The sequence below is a fragment of the Alligator mississippiensis genome, chromosome 3 (genome assembly GCF_030867095.1).
Source record: "Alligator mississippiensis isolate rAllMis1 chromosome 3, rAllMis1, whole genome shotgun sequence".
Lineage (NCBI taxonomy): Eukaryota > Metazoa > Chordata > Crocodylia > Alligatoridae > Alligator > Alligator mississippiensis.
Window position 1 is genome coordinate 107,546,738 of NC_081826.1, and position 18,220 is coordinate 107,564,957.

Consider the following 18,220-nt stretch of genomic DNA (forward strand, 5'->3'; position numbering starts at 1 on the left):
TCATGATTGACCACAAGATGAACATGAGCCTTCAATGTGATGCTGCGGCTAGTAAAGTGAGCAAAATGCTGACTTGCATCCATAGATGCTTCTCAAGCAAATCCCGGGGCGTCACTCTCCCATTGTACTCGGCCTTGGTGAGGCTGCAGCTGGAGTACTGTGTCCAGTTTTGGGCTCCACAAATCAAAAAGGATGTGGAGAAGCTTGAGAGAGTCCAGAGGAGAGCCACGCACCTGATCAGAGGTCAGGAAAACAGACCTTATGATGAGAGGCTGAGAGCCATGGGACTCTTCAGCCTAGAAAAGTGCAAGCTCAGGGGTGATCTGATGGCTGCCTATAAGTTGATCATGGGTGCTCATCAGGATCTGGGGAAATGTCTGTTCACCAGAGCACCCCAAGGGATGATGAGATCAAATGATCACAAACTCCACCGTGACCGATTCCGGCTGGACATAAGGAAGAACTTCTTTACTGTCCAAGCCCCCAAGGTTTGGAATAGACTGCCACCGGAGGTGGTTCAAGTACTCACTTTGAACACCTTCAAGACACATTTGGATGCTTATCTTGCTGGGATCCTATGATCCCTGCTGACTTCCTACCCATGGGGCAGGGGGCTGAACTCAATGATCTTCCAGGGTCCCTTCCAGCCCAAATATCTATGAAATGCACACATTTAAATTCATCTCACATTTGAGCATTTAAATCCATATCACAGCAGTATGCAAAGGCCACCTGGGCAATTCTGAGTCCTGGGCATCAATGATGCACAGAGGAGCATCCTCTGTCAGACTTTTCCATGCACTATTGTGCCTAAGCACCAATTAGAACTTACAAAACACACAAATGATTAATAAGAATCATTTACTATTTAGTATGTAACCTCTATGGAGCCCTGAGCATGTTGAGTGCTATGTACAAAGAAACATTCCCTCATGATAAAATGGGTAAGTAAATAATAATGGGACAAAACTGGAAACTTCATATCTAGATCTAGACCAAATTGTTTACACTGATTATGATCAGATCTGATGTTCAAATTTAGCCTGTCCCTACTAGTCTTTTTCCAGTTGAGCAAACACAAATAGGTTGCAATTTCCACTAAGCAATTAAGTTAGTCAGCAGCAGAGAAAGGGATCTTGGGGAATCTTTACACATGCTCCGGGGTGGGGGGGGGTGCATTTTAATTAGAGTGGTTCTAAGAGCCACTCTAACTGAAGTCCCCAAAGTGTCTCATGTATTTAGCGTCCCATACTTCAAAATGGTGGCAGGGGCACTTTAACTAAAGCTCTTTCAACAAATTTTCATTAAAGCACCCCTGCTGCCATTTTGAAGTGTGAGGATGCTGAATACATGAGATGCAGAAGCTGCTGGAGCACACTAATTACACACTAATTACAGCACATCAACCAGCATCCCCACATGTGGGTAGGCACCCTTGGATTCTAGTCTCAGTTCACTAAACGAGAACATGACATCCCCCACTACACTATACTTTGATTGGAGGTGGTCAGAACAATTTCTATTGCAGTTTCATTGATGCCAAGTGATTGCAGTTTTGACAAAGTCTTCAACAAGGATACTTGGTTCCAAGCCAAGTGAAAGAGCAACTCTTCCAACTTCTGGCTAGGACATTAGCCTATGGTAGAGTTAGTCTTTGTCTTGACTGAATACATGCAATCTAGGATAAAAAACTCTTATTTGAATTAGAAGACCTGAGCAAACACCTGAACCTGGGTCTCCTACAGCATCCAGTATAGCTATCTACCAAGCCTTCCCCATTTTCTCTCTCTCAACTGTTTGTGCAAACAATGTAAAACAAAATCACCTTTTGAACCTTGAAAGTTAATATGAAATGGAATTGATATCCTGTGGTCAACTCTAGTTAGGGTATGGTATCCAAGTAACTGCTCCAAAAATTAAATTCATGTTATTTGTCTTCTTTTGAGGGATGAGTTCTTTGTCATTATTATAGCCTTAATTATAAAATAAACTGAAAATCTAAATTGGAATACCATTATTTCCATGGTCAATAATTAGTTCCTTTTGACTTTGGTTTCTTTTTTTTTCTGTTCTGTTCTTTCATTATTACCATTATTGGGGTTAACTACTAATTGCTTTAATGATTAAATTATTGTGAAATTGTTATAGATTTTGTTCATTTCCATCAAATCAGGACAACAAATGCCCAGTCATATGATATCTATGACCAAATATCCAAAAACAATCCTGCTTCCAAATTAGTACACACCAGTTTAGATATTTAAGTTATTGCACTCCTATCAATGTCAATATCATCTTCTATGAATCTGATAGGTAGACATTTAAATATCTTATTTGTGGATACAAACACGGACATATTCACACAGACATAACCAAGAAGACTGACACACAAGTTTGGCAAGATACTTCTAAACTTCTTAATTCTATTTTTTTTTTTAAGTTTTGTAGTATCTACCTAATTCCATCTAACCCCTGGAAATCTATTTTAAATAAAGTGAGGTATATTGCAAATAAACCATTCATTTGATACAATTACTTAACCTTTCTGTGCGCCTACCTACTTTCATTGTACTAGTCTAAATGTGACAATTTTACCTATGAATCAGAAACAAAACTTTCAACTCACCGTTCAAGTAGAGACAACCAGTGGCCACAGCACGATGTGATTATATAAATGTTACCTTACTGCCAGGAATGACGACAGAGCAAGTGAAATAGTTGTTAAAAATAGTTTTAAATGAGCCACTTTGTTCTGTATAAAGCAAGTAAACAAAAATTTAAAAAATGCAACAAAAAGAGGTAATGGGAATGGAAAGACCTTTAATAAGTCATCAAAACCTAAAATGCAGGAGTTAGTGGGGGAGGGCAAAAAACAAAAAATAAAACAACCTGCTAAAGATAACATTTTCTATTTAAAGGACGAGAGATGGAAAGAAACAAAGGCTGGAAAAAGAGAGGCTCAAACCTAAGTTATAAAGTTAAGAAATAAAGTCTGCGCATATAGGGAATTGTTTTCTTTGAGCGCATACTATAAGTATGGGCATTAAACAAACAAGAGAACAATAGCAGGAACTGAAATACAAAGGTTACAATTACTATGGAATCCACAGAGGAGTTAATGCTGGTTAGTGTTATTCTTTCTTTAAAAACCAGCAGAAAGTGTCTCCTAAAATAGCACATACAATTTTGCTTAAGCTTCACCTCTTTTAAACAAGCAATTACTATGATTCTTTGAAAAAATATAATTGCAATTACATTATGTACAAAGCATCCACCTACTTATGATCCGTTCATGGCAAAAAAACAAAGGAGAACAACAGTAATTAGCAATATTTTTCCTTCATTTTCAAGAATAAAACAATTATCCAAAGATGGATCTGAAATATTTACTTATAACATATTTACTTATAATGACATGCACTTGCTACATAATCTGTTGCCTTTCAAAATACTACCCATATTCATGCTGCACTACTTTTGGGTCAAGAAGTAATGTTAATGCGCTATAGAAAGTAAGTCTCACCCTGCCCCGGCTCCTACATGGCCCAGCCCCCCAGGGGGACAGTAGAGGAGGGGGAGGGGGTACTTACCAACCTCTCTCCAGGGAGGCAGGATACCCCAATTCCTGGGCAGGGTCCCCACTTGCCTGGGAGTAGCACAGGTGCTGGCGGCAGACCCACTGCGCATGCACATAATTTAAAAGGGCCTGCCAAAGGAAGAAAGCCCCAGTTGGGCTTAGGGAGTGGCGTGAGACACACGGGTAAAAGCTCATCATGCCCTCACATCCCAAAGCCCCCCAGCAACCCCTAACAGCCACGGAGCACCCCCGATGACCCACAGCACAGCCGGAGGTAAGTGAGGCCCTTAGTGGGAGTAGACTAGCCCAGCTCAGCTGCAGGGAGACGGCTGCCTCGGAGCCAAGGAGGGTTTCGCCCTGTCCCGGCTCCTACTTCACCCAGCCCCCAGGGAGTCATGCCACCAGAGCCTCATGAGCACGCTACACAAACAGGCGCGCCTGTCTGCCTGGCGCATGAGTTAGTACGGAGTTTGTGCAGGAGGGCCTAAGACCCTGCCTATGCACCCTAGGAAAGGCAGTCCCAGCCGCAGCTGGCCTCCCAGTGGCATCATGTGGATGGGCACACACCACAACTCGAGGGTCACCGAGGGGTCTGTGGCTTCCTCCTCTGGTGCCTCAGAGGCCTCCACCCAGATGGAGCCCACGGTTCTGGGCTCCATGCAGACAGAGCCCCTGACTCTTGACTGCAGGGGCTGCCTGTCATTTTTTCAGGCTCTGGGGTCTGGGAGCATGCCCACCTCCACTTGCAAGGTCTTCTCCCTTTTGGGGTCTCTGGCACACCACCTGGAGGAGCTCCAGGCCACAGTCTAGAGGCTGTATGCCATCAGGGATGGTGAGTGGGAAATAGACTTCTATTCCCAGGCCCTTCTACCCCGGGAGGAAGAAGGTCACAGTCACCCTCCAGGACAAGGGATGACTCAGGGACCTCCCATTCTGTCCATCCAAGGGGTTGGATCAAGGTGGTCAAGGGTGCCAAGGCCTGCCACACCAAGGTCCCCACCCCACTGGAGCTTTGCAACAGGTATGAACCTCTTGCAGCCCCTGCAGAGCCTGCTAAGCTGCCATCAATTATGACCTTGTGAAAGAACACCTTGAGATGCTGGACACCTTCAAGTCAGCTGGCCCTGACAGCTGGCCTCCCCAGGGTACTCAAGGAGCTGGCAAGCATCATAGCTCAGCCCCTGGCATGGATCTTCAAGAACTCTTGGTGCTGTGGTGAAGTGCCCAATGATTGGAAGAAAGCCAATGTGGTGCCTATCTTCAAAAAAGGGAGGAAAGTGGATCCAGCAAACTACAGGCCCATCAATCAGCCTGACCTCAATCCCATGGAAGATCCTAGAAAAGATTATCAAAGAGACCATTCTCAACAGACTGGTCAATGGCAAAATCCTGAGGGATAGCCAGCATGGGTTTGTTGCAGGTAGGTCTTGCTTGACCAATCTTATTTCCTGGTCAGACCCAGAGGGTGTTAGTTTATGCAAGTCAATCATTCTGGTGAGCTGTGACCAGTGGGGTCCCTCAAGGCTCTGTTCTTGGGCCTATATTATTCAATATCTTCATTAATGATGTGGACACTGGCGTCAGAAGTGGACTGGCCAAGTTTGCCAACAACACCAAACTTTGGGGTAAAGCATCCACACCTGAGGACAGGAGGGCAGTCCAGGCTGACCTTGACAGGTTCAGGAAATGGGTGGATGAGAACCTGATAGTATTTAACACTGAAGAATGAAAGGTTCTCCACCTTGGGAAGAAAAACCTTCAGCATGCTTATAGGCTTGGCAGTGCTACGCTGGTTAGCACTACGGACAAAAGGGACTTGGGGGTCATGATTGACCACAAGATGAACATGAGCCTTCAATGTGATGCTGCAGCTAGTAAAGCGAGCAAAACGCTGGCTTGCATCCATAGATGCTTCTCAAGCAAATCCCAGGATGTCATTCTCCCGTTGTACTTGGCCTTGGTGAGGCTGCAGCTGGAGTACTGCATCCAGTTCTGGGCTCCCCAATTCAAAAAAGTGGAGAAGCTTGAGAGAGTCCAAAGGAGAGCCACATGCATGATAGACCTTATGACAACAGGCTGAGAGCTAAGGGATTCTTCAGCCTGGAAAAGCGCAGGCTCAGGGGTGATCTGGTGGCCACCTATAATTTTATCAGGGGTGTTCACCAGGACCTGGGGGAACGTCTGATCACCAGAGTGCCCCAAGGGATGACAAGATTGAATGTTCACAAACTCCTCCATGACTGTTTCATGCTGGACATACAGAAAAACATCTTTATTGTACGAGTCCCCAAGGTTTGGATTAGACTGCCACCGAAGGTGGTTCAAGCACCTACTTTGAACATCTTCAAGAGACATTTGGATGCTTATCTTGCTGGGATCCTGTGATCCCTGCTGACTTCCTGCCCCTGGGGCAGGGGGCTGGACTCGAAAATCTTCTGGGGTTCCTTCCAGCCCTAATGTCTACTAAGTCTATGAAATCTATGAAAGACTTGCTAAGGTTTCTCATGAACAGATTTTGCCACCACACAAAACTGTTTTACTTAGGATTTTTTCTTCTCCTGGTTGAAAGCATACATTCTCATGCTCAAAAGTACCAAATAATCCATTTCCAGCACAACAGCTGTTTCATTCTATAATGCTGCCAATAATAAAATGGTGGCAGGAAACACACACCGCAGCTGCAAAGTAATTTCTGTTAATTTTAAGAAATATAAATTCCTGATAAGGTAACAAAAATTCTGACTAGAGAAGCTTCATTTGAAGTTATGCCATTCATTTGAGCAAGCAACAGAGATTGCAGCTAATAAAATAAATGTCCTTGAAGACAGAAAGAGAATGAGGCTGCTGACAGACATGCATTTAAAGGCATAAGGAGTTCTGATCATCAGTCCCAACAACTGTGCTTCCTGGCATGCCATACATGCAGGGCAAGATGCATGATTTGGGGATTAGATCCCTATTGTGCTCCACGTGCTAGTGAAGGGGCAGCCCAGGATCATGATGCCCAGCTCCCCCTATACTGACAAGTTGAAAGCCATGTATCAACAATCAATTGATTGTCACCTAGCTCTCGGTCCCCACCGGGGCTGTAACTGGCTCCCGTGTGATCCTTGGAGTCAGCTGATAAGATGATCATTGGTCAGGTCCAGGGACTGTGCCAGAGCTGGTTCAAACCCTGGTGTGGTTCTGATCCAGTTAGTGTGACAATTTTCACTTTGTATGAGAATACAATAATTGAATAAACAATGATCCTTTTTTTTTTTTTTTGGCTAAGAGTATCACCAAGTCTACTTTTAATTTAAAAAAATCATATTTAAAATGAAAAATGTCAATTCTAACTTCAAAGGTCTTTTTGATTATCTTTGTTCACCACATTCAGGGTTATCATAGTTTAAAGGAAAGAAAAAGTATACTGCCTCAGTTAAAAAAAAATACGTTAGGTGTCTCATAACGTTTAATTAATCAAAAGCCTTTTCCTTCTCAACCTCACTCTCCCACATACAGCCAGACATAGAATTCTATTTTAGGGAAGATTTGCATATTTCATAATCTGTTTTCGTTCCAATTTGGAATAAGACCAAAATTAAAAAAAATTCTCTGAGAAGGGAATAAGAACTTTATTTTTCTTTCCCATGTTGAGCCAGATTTCTCTCAATTTGTGAGAAAGACCAGCTCTGCATCAATCACACTTCCACAGCTCCTGACTCAGACTACTCTACTACTCCTGGGGCAACTATCTCTGCAGGTTCATGGGAACTGGACAGCCAGGAGAGTTTGGGAATCTGAAAGCCATGAGGCAATGGCTACCTACATGGCAAGCTGCTGGGAAGCAAATGAGCTGGTAGAAACTTAGTTAATATCCTGAATATTCATCTGGAATGTGAAAAAAATGCAGGACTGCAGAACGTTCAGCTATTTGAACCCTCTATCCCACATACCATATTTTCCTTTTTGTGGCTGTCATGATAGTCACTAAGTACTTCACAATTACATGTGTGTAGCAGGGCACTGGAGTGTGCCCACTCCTTTAAGTAAGATAGCAGCCAGCACAGATGCTTGAAGGTGGTTCAGGGGGCTAATAAGAGACTCACCTGACTGGAAGAGGGCTCAGGCTGGAGCTATATAAGCCCAGAGCCTGAACCAGTCTGGCAGTCTCTCCCTGACAGGCAACAGGGTTAGGAGCACTAGGCAGCAGGGTTCTTGAAGGAAATGCAACTTATAAAGATAACTCTGCAGACCTGGGATCAGAGGCAAGCCCCATGGTCAGAGAACACCCAAGTTTTTACAGGCAAGTGGCCTCTGTTTTATTTTGAGCCCACAGAGGGTCCTGGTTCACAGGGAAGGGCTAAGCCAGACCAAAGGATCCCTGCACTCAGACAAGGGCTTCAGGGCAGACCAGGAGTCCAGAAGCCCAGAGAAGGGGTTGCACCCAGGACCAGAGGTCCTGGTGCCCAGGGAAAGGCTAAGCTGGACCAAATGGTCCCTGAGCCTGGAAAAGGGGCAGCATGCAGGACCCTGGAGAAGGTGCTGCATGTAGGATCAGAGGCTCGAGAGTCCAGGAAGGCGCTGTGTAAGGAACCAGGGGGCTCTGAAGGCCAAAGGGGGCTGAATACATAACTAGGTAACATCACAGAGAGAGAATACCTGTGAGGCTTGGGGCAGAGTGTAGGGCAGGTAAGGAGCCATGCACAGATCCCTTAAAGTGGCAGATGCCCAACCATGATACAGACCAGTTGAAAGGACCTGCCAGCTTGGGGTGCAGGACTGTGACTGAAGGGACCCAGGAAAGGCCAAGTGGGGATCAACACAGGCTGAGTCTCATGCTGAGCCCACGGGCAGCCTCCCTTTTATAACCTTCATTAAGAGCAAGGAGTGGCAGGAAAGATTCAAGGGAAGGACAGCGGCCAAGTCTGAGCCAGTCATGACAATGCTATATCCCCACCCATAAATGCTCTCAAGCCCTGTAGCGATGGGTGACCAGCAAAGGAGCAGGTGTGAATATACTGGGAGCTGTAATTATAGACCTGCACACAGGCAGCTCAGGGCATAGGGTAACTTTTCACTGGACTAAAGCAGCAGTTGAATTTGGCAGCCCCCTAAGTGACTGAGCATCCCTATTTACAATCACACTGTTCAGCTCTGTAGCATGAGGAAGGGACTAGAAAAGGGGCCCTAAACATTGTCTGCTTCACCTTAACCCTGGTCATATTGTACTGCATCTGATGAGGATCCCACTATAGTGGTTGAAAACCACACAAAAAGCCAAACAGGACAAAGATGATACTACTGATCATCAGTACTTGGAATGTGCGCATGCTAACGAACTGTACAACAACAGATAGAGCAGAGAGAAGAACAGCTCTAGTTGATAGAGAACTAGCCAGATTCAACATTCAGATAGTGGCCCTGAGTGAAATTCACCTAGCTGAAGAAGGACAACTAACTGGAAAAGGAGCCAGCTACACTTTCTTCTGGAGTGGCTATAGTAAAGAAGAGTGACGTGCAGTTGGTGTTGGGTTTGCTATCAAAACACAGCTAGTAAGCAAGCTTACAAATCTCCCAAAGTGAATGATGGACTCATGCTAATGAGACTCCCACTGCCTGGGTAAAGTTCTGCAACTATCATCAGTGCCTATGTACATACTTGGATGTGATTAAGGACAACTTTTACAAAAATCTGGAGTCTCTTATCACAGAAGTGCTGAGTAGGTCTGTGTGAAGCAGTAAGTATTTGTTCTGGATTTGGATTCAGCCTATTCAGAGGGACAGTGATTCGATTTGGTGATTTGAATCACTGTCCTGATTCAATTCAGCTGATTCGGATTCAGAGATCCGGCCATAGACTATACAGGCAGTCCTCGACAATGTTGGACACAGCTTCCTCCAGCTGTAAGTCTGTTGTGGTGGGTGGAGGGGGAGGGAAGGGGTGTGGGGAGGGCAGATCAATGCCCCCACAGTGAGCGAGGGATTGGGGCTGGGGCTGGAAGAAGCTGCCCAACTGGGGCAGGGGGGCATGGGACTCAGGAAGGAAGGCTCCCATCACTATGCAGCACCGGTCCAGGAGCTGCTCTTCTGGTGGCTCCTGTGGCAGCTCTCACTGCCAGTCTGGGAGGGCATGGGAGCAGGTATGTGCCCCCAGATCTGCACAGGGCAAAGTAGGCTGGGCTGCACTCCGGAAGGCAAGCCCCCGCTGTGGGGCTGCACTCTGTGGGGTGGGTGGAGCCAGAGCTGTGCTCCAGGCTGCAGTTGGGGCTAACCACCCAGGGCGCAGCCCCGGCTCCACCCACCCCATGGAGTGCAGCCTAGAAGTAGGGGCTCGTCACCCAGACTGCAGCCTTGGTTCCACCCACACTGTGAAGTATAGCCTGGTGACAGGCAGCTGGAGTTAGCCTCCTGGAGCACAGCCCAGCACATCCTGCCATGTGCAGATCCGGGGACACATGCCTGTTCCCATGCCATCTCAGACCAGTGGTGAGAGCCACTGGAGGAGCCACCAGAAGAGCAGCTCCCAAACTGGTGGTGTGCAGTGGTGGGAGCCCCTCCCCCCCCCCACCTTGGCTGGTCAGCTTGTCCCAGCCCCAATCCTTCCTTCACTGTGGAGGTGGTGATTTGTTCCCCCCCACCATGCCCCTTCCCTCCCCCCTCCACCCACCACTCTTGGTGCTTGGTGCACCACAGCAGACTTACCAGCTGTGTCCAGTGTCATCGAGGACTGCCTGTATAGTCTATGGCCGAATCTCTGGATCTCTCTAAATCTCTCCGAACCAATTCAGAGGCTTTCTATTTGATTCCAAGTTTTTAATGAGTCTCCCAATTCAATTTGGATCTGGAGATTTGGCCGCTGAATTGGAGTGTGTGAAACAGACATTTTGCTGAGGAACTGCACAGCCAATTAGTAGCAATTGATGTGAACTCCAATAACATCAAGGAAAACTGGGCATCCTTCAGGGACTCTGTCTACTTGGCTGCATCCAATGCCCTTGGTCCCACCATATGTAAACATCAAGATTGGTTTGATGAAAACAATACTGACCTAGAGAGACTACTGAATGAGAAACATTGGCTCCATAAGTCCTGCTTAGAAGACAGTACTTCAATATCTAACAAGGCAGCCTTCAATAACATCAAGAGGATTATCCAATGCAAACTTGAAGAGATGCAAAACTCATGGCTGAGCAACAAAGCAGATGAGCTTCAGTCCTACACAGACAGGAGTGAGATGAAGAATGTCTATGATGCTCTGAGGACAATATATGGGGCACGGTAATAAGGAACATCTCCAATACTGAGTGTTCATGGCATCACACTACTAATCAATAAGGGAAATATACTGCAGAGATAAGCAGAACAGTTCAAAAACATCCTCAATCAACAATCATCTATTAGTGAGGAAGCAACTGATCGACTGCCCCAGGTAGACATTAACATATCTCTTGCTGATCCTCCAACACTGACTGAGACTGTGAAAGCAATTAATTTGCTGCATATGGTAAAGCACCTGGAGCAGATGCTATACCAGCAGAGGTCTACAAGGCCAGAAGCTTGCACATAGCTTTGAAACTGACTGAACTGTTGCAGTAAATGTGGACTCAAGGTACCACACCCCAGGAATACAAGGGTACATCCATCATCCACTTGTACAAATGGAAAGATAATAGACAATCTTACGACAACCTTGGGGCAACTCCTTGCTGTCAATAGCTAGTAAAATCCTCACCAGAATTCTGTTGAATCACCTTATGCAATGCATGGAACAATGGCTCTTGCCCGAGAGTCAATGTGGTTTCAGGAACAGACACAGGACCATAGACATGGTGTTTGCAGCTTGTCAACTTCAGGAGAAATACCAGGAACAGAACTCTAACCTGTACTTGACTTTCATTGACCTGACAAAAGTTTTTGATACCGTCAGTTGGGAGGGCCTTTGGAAGATCATGGCAAAATTTGGTTACCCAGAGAAATTCATTGCAATGATTTGGCAATTCCATGATGGCATGTTCACTGAGGTTGTGGATGACAGTGAGTCATCTGAACCATTCCCAGTAACAAATGGAATCAAGCAAAGTTGTGTGTTGGCTCCAACCCTCTTCAGTATGATGTTCTCTGCCATGCATACAGATGCTTGTTTGTTTGTTTGTTTGGGTTTTTTGTGACTGTCACACTAGGATTGACATTAGTTACTGGACTGATGACAAAATCTTCAATTTGAGGAGACTACAGGTGATGATGAGGTTTCAGGAAGTGACCGTTCATAATCTTCTACTTGCTGATGACTGTTCCCTGAATGCCAAATCTGAGTCTGACATGCAATGGAGTATGGACCATTTCTCTTCAGCTTATGACAATTTTGGTCTCACAATCAACATTAGAGACAGAAGTGATGCACCAACCTGCACCAGAAAAGCCTTATGTAAAGCCTACTATCACAGTGAATGGCCAAACCCTCCAGGCAGTGGACAAGTTCACCTACCTTGGCAGTACACTGTCATATGCAGTTCACATTGACAATGAAACCAATGCCAGAATTGCTAAATCAAGTGTTACCATCAGCAGACTACGTGCAAATGTGTGGGAGTGCAGAGGCATCAGTCAACATACAAAACTGAAGGTGTACAAAGCCATTGTGTTGCCAATCCTGATGTATGCATGTGAAACCTGGATGGTGTACAGATGCCATGCTATAAAGCTGACCCACTTTTACATGGACTGTCTGAGGAAATTGATGAGGATAAGAATGCAAGACAAGGTCCCAGACACTGGGGTTCTTACACAGGCAGGCTTTCCAAGTATCTACCATCTATTGCTAAAATCACAGATGAGATGAGCAGGCAATGTCACCAAGATGTCAGATGAGCAACTGCCAAAGATCTTTTACAGTGTACTAAAAGACAGAAAGTGCTGTCAGGGGGTGCATCCAGATGAACCCACATGTGCCTCTTACAGCATGTCAAACCCCTTTGAGACGCTGCAAGAGGCATGTACAGGAACAAAAAAAATATTCCCCACGCTGCAAAATTAGACCCCTGGATATCCAGAGGTCAAACAATACCCTGGGGGAAAAACCTAGGTCAGAGCACAGTCCCAAACCATGCCCTGAAGTAACTGGCAGCTTAATCCTCTCCAAAGAGATGCTCTGGCAACCTGCCAGAGCATCTCTGTGGTTGGCCCTTTCCTCAGGCCTGAAACACGCTGCCTGCCCATGTGGGGCAGGCAGCTGTGCAAGCTGCAGGGACCTGGACCTGACTTCTGCCAGGTAAGTAGTGGGTTAGAGGGCTAGAGGAGGGGAGAGGGGACCTTCCCTAACTCTCCATTTGTTCCCCCAACCCCAGTTCATTCTCCCTGCTCTCAGTTCGTTCTCCCCACTACCTCCCCATTTTCCCTACTAGCTCCTCCCCACTAGCATTTGTTCCCCTATCTCCCTGTTCATTTTCCCCACTCCCCTCTCATTCCCCTTGCCCCCTGTTTGTTCCCCTAGCTCCCAGCTGGCTCTCCTAGCCCCTCCCCCCCCACACCCACTGGCAGTAGTAGAGAATGAGCAGAAGGCTGGAGAGAGCAGAGGAAGTCTCTAGCTCATTTCCAGGAGCTTGTCTCCAGCTGCCTGCTGGTCTCCAGCCCCCTGCTCATTCCCCTGCTTGTCTCCAGCCTCATGAGGGGGCTGGATAGAACAGGAGACTGGAGAGAAGCCCCTGGAGAGAAGCTGGAGACTTCCCCTGCTCTCTCCAGCCTCCTGCTCATTCTCTGCTACTGCTGGTGAGTGTGTGAGGCGGGGCTTGGAGAGCAAGCAAGGAGCTGGGGGAATGAATGGAGGGTGGGGGGAATGAACAGGAGATGGGGGGAATGAACAGGGGGCAGGAGGAATGAATGGAGACCAGGGGAATGAATGGGAGCAGGGAGAATGAATGGGGATGGGGGAACAAACAGGGAGCTGGGGAATGAGCCTCTTGCTCATTCTCCTATTCTCTCCAGCCTTCTGCTTCTTCTCCTGCTCATCTCCAGCCTCTGAAGGCTGGAGAAGAGCAGGGGAATGAGTAGGGGACTGGAGACCAGTGGAAGGGCCAGGGGGGCAGCCTGGGACCCTGCAGGCAGGGTAGTCCATGTACTGTTGGGGGGGTGCTCTTCTCTGTGGGGGACAGAGGACCATTGGTGACACATAGGGGGTGTATGTGGGTGCACGTTCATTCCCTGAGCGTGACAGTGCAGCCCCTCAGAAAAGGCACCACTGACACTATCGGCAGTGCCTGTGGGTGGTCATGGCTTGCCACCACCACCCCCTGCCACCAGCATCATCTGCAGGCAGTCAGCGATCACTGCTGACCACTGTTGTCACTGCCGGTGGTGTCTGCGGGTGGTTGCTGACCCCTGGTTTGTGCTTGCCAATCCACTCCCTGCTGTCAACAGTGCCAGCAGTGTCTGTGGGAGCTGCCTGCTTACCACTGCTGCCACGCTTCTGCCACCACCATCGCCACCATGCCCCACCAACCACCAGGGGCACATTGCATTCATGCAGAGGACCCACCCCTCCTAAGCAGCCCCCACACCCACAGTCCCTCCACACCTACCCTCATAGTGACTCACATCCCCCCACATCCCTCCACACCCATCCACATCCCCCCCACCCCACTTCCCACCTCCTCCTGCAAACCCCACCTCCCCCCATCACACACCCACCATGTGAAAAGGAAACCAAAATCAAACATTAAAACAAAAGCAAAAAGCCCCAGCTCAAATTTGCACCGCTTCTATATGAGCTGCCGCAAGCGCACGTGCTTGCATGTGTGGATGTGCTCAGGGAGGCCAGAAGAAATGCTTCAAGGACTCCCTCCAGTCATACTTGAAACATTTCAACATTGACCCAAGGTCTTGGGAAGATCTCGCTCGTGATTCTTCCACCTGGCAAAGCCTCTTCCATATTGGAGCTACCAGCTATGAGTGGAGAAGAGAAGAATTGCTGACGCAGACAAGAAGTGCAAACAGTGTAAATCTCACGACAGCAGCACAAAATAGCATCTCTTGCTCAGTGTGCTATAGACAGTTCAAAGCACAAATTGGTCTGATTAGCCTTTCACATGTTCACAGAAACCAAACCAACCAGTGATGAAATTGTCATCTTCAAATTCACAAGAAAAACAACAACAAATACTCTGACATTTCTTACATTTCAAGGCTTGACTTTGTAGCTTTAAATAATGCTCTTTAAGGAACTGTGCTTGTCTTGTAAATTAAAAGTACATTTTGAACATAGATAAGATACCTAAATACAATGTGAACATGATAATTTTGTTCATTGAGAAAAAATCAGTACTAGATAAAGTGAAGTTAAGCTGTGAGGAATTACTACTGCTGGTTAGAACATTGTGACAGTACATGTGAAATTTACCTTTTAAAGCTGGATTGCAAACACTTGAGTAATTTTGCATTTAAAGTTCACAGCATTTCATGGCATGTGGGCTATCTCTGACAATAGAATTAAAGCCATGCCACAGAGGCAGTTCTGTGTTGCGCTCTGTCTCATATAAAATCTAAAAAGTCAGTTTGCGATTGTTCTTTCTCTTTACTTTATTCTGATGAAATGCAATTGTGGAATGCAAATGCTCTCTATGAGGAGTTTCAATCTGTGTTGTTTTCAGGGTAGGGCACACATTGGGTGCACATATAGATGTGCCCACTGAGACTGACTGATACTGTATGACAACCACACCTTATATCCTTCCAAGCCATATTGGGAAACTGCTAAATGATACTTCCCTATGTATTTTTTTTTCTTGCTGCCCTCATTGTCTTCAGAAGCTCAGATCATAACATTTAGCAGATCGCATGTCAGAATTGTATGGAATCAACTGTGAAGCCAAAGTCATGTTACATCTGTGTATTCACAGTGTGATATTCTACTAGAATATAACATCTCTGAAAGTAGGGTTAGAATATTTTTTCAGCCATGATAACCAGGAAATGTCCAAGATGCAAGACTTTTTTTGATAACTACTATTGGACTAACTGAATAGCTGGGAGAGCTGTTGGATAAGCTATCAGGCATCAGGTACCCTTTCTCAGGTCTGAAGAAGCAGACACAGGCCTCATACCCAAAAACTCCTCCAACAGCTCTCTCAACAATACAGTTGCTCCACTAAAAGATATGACAAAAAAGTCTTGCTTCTCAGACATCTCTGAAAGTAAGTTCATCCAGGCTAGGGACAGACATTCAAAAAGCCTGAGCTTAAATTGATTCAGTCTTTGCAGGTTAGTCTAACCAGGCTAGACTGAACTGATTTGTAACTGCACGGACATCCCAGACATGCAGGCACATGCCTGCAGTGGCTCAGGCCAGGCACCCAATTAGCTCTAATTAGCCCAGTGTTTATCACCCCTAATTCAGTGTTTATCACCCTATTAAGAAAGCAGAAGGACATTACCAGCTACCTGTTGATTCTGGCTGTTGACTCAGCATAGACCTTAGCCAGCATGTGGCTGCTAGCTAATACACAGACACCTCCTCAGCAAGACAGAGGGGAAGGTGGATTCCTGCTTAGCAGGGGGTGGAAGGGAGCAGCCCACAGTCTCTTCTGGAGCTCCAGCCAGGAAGAAGAGGGGAGAAGCCAGCCCTGCTGTGGAACAGAGAGCCCTGCCCATCCCACAGTGCATGCTGGGCACTGGGGGACTCTGTTTTATATTAAGCCAGGAAGGGGCCTGGGACAGACATTGCATAAACCAGTTTGATACAAATCAGTTAACTCTGATACTACATTGAACTAGGTTTATCTCAAACTGGTTTCAGCCATTCTGAAACTGGTATATGTGCACTGAAGATCTGTTCTATTACAAGTTTAAACCAGTTTCTGATCACTTAAACCAGTGTATATGTAATGTCTGCCCCTAGCCCCAAAGATAGAATTTAGCATTGTAACTGAAAATTAAAAAGTCCTGTAATTCATTACTTTGAGAATCACTTCAAGTGGGTCTCTCAGTGCCTTATTTAGTTAAAACATGTTGGGAAAATGTAGTTCCTAAATCATTCATGAGCTTGGAGTCTGATGTTAAGGTGCCTAGGAGCCTAAGGGATTGTCTATCCTTAAAATAAATATTTTCATTTCAATTAGGCTTATGTAGTTAAAATGGCAAAACAATTATTGCATAGATAGCATTATACCATTATAAACAATATATAAACAGTTTTGGAAACTGGATCTAGGCTCTTACAAGATGCAAGTGGTTTTTAAAAACTTTACTTATTAACAATACCTGAATCATTTTTACATAACAATATAAATATCTAAAACAATAGTATATTTTTATATGTAGGCTTGGCATTTTGCCAATGCAGACAGACTATTCTGGAAAAATCACAACATTTCTGTGCATGTCTCTTGAGCAGATTGAGATACATCCATATTGTTTAGTTATTTCATCTCTTTTCCTTATGCTGGGGTTCTTTTCTTCCCTCTCTGTACCTGTATATTCTTTGGTTGGTCCATAAATAAAATTATTATATTGTATGTGCTAGTAAAATGCAACATTTTTAAACTGGAAAAACTAAATCAGTCTTTGGTACTACATAAATAAGAGTGGGGGAAAACACGTTTTGAGTTAGCCTATTTATCCACCTCAAACATTAACAAGGAAGAGAAAAGAAAAGAAGAGAAAGAGAAGAAGAGAATAGAAAGAGACAAATGGACCAACTGACCATACAATTTTTTTTTAAAGGGAAAAGTATTTATTTTAAGACTCTATTAAATAGTGAATACAAAAAGTACCAAGAAAAAATAATACTGAAAACCCTATGCTTGTAAGATTTTAAATGAAACCACATACTTCCTCTCAATGTTTGGAAAGATGGGTATTTCTCATGGCCAAAATAATGGAATGTTAAGTCATCCAGAGAGGCTAAGTTAATTAACAGCTGCTGTGTGCTGACTACAGTAAGAAGGGGTATCTTGCAAGGTGCCTTCTATTAAAAACTTCTGAAAGTCTAAGCACTTTAGTAACTAGCTTTGCACACACCCCTTTTGCCTTTCTTATGCTCTGAATTAATTAAGATTGGAATAATTACTATTAATTTAATAAAGAAGACAATAATCTATAACCTTAATTGATGTCATTTTGACCCAATAGAAAACTACAGAGCAGCCTGGTAAATATAATATTGCAAATAGTAATGAAGGTTAAATTAATGTAAAGAAGGTTAAAATATGAACCTTAATGTTGAGCCAAAGAAGATGGAAAAATAAACAGAATCCTTGAAGGGAATGCAGAATGACTATGGAAAGCCTGGATGAATTTGCTGATTAGGCTTAGACACTAATGCAATAGTTTAGGGCAGGAGCAGGCAAAGTCTGGCCTGCAGGCTGGATCCAGCCAACAATGGACTCCATTTCCTAGCAGCCTCTGCCCACGTGGCTGCGGCCAGTTTCAATGGAGTCCCAGGCAACAGCCGCATGGTGATAGCGTGGGGCCGGGGTTTCCGTGTAGACCAGCCCCAGCAATGCTGACAGGCAACAGCAACACCAGCCTCTTCCTGGTGTCGGGGCTCTGTTGTGGTTGAAAGTAGGGCGGACTCAGCTGCTGCCACCTGTGCAGGGCAGGCAGAGGTGACGGTGCTGGGAGGGGTGGTTATAGGGAGCTATGGGGAATTTGGGGGTGACTATAGCC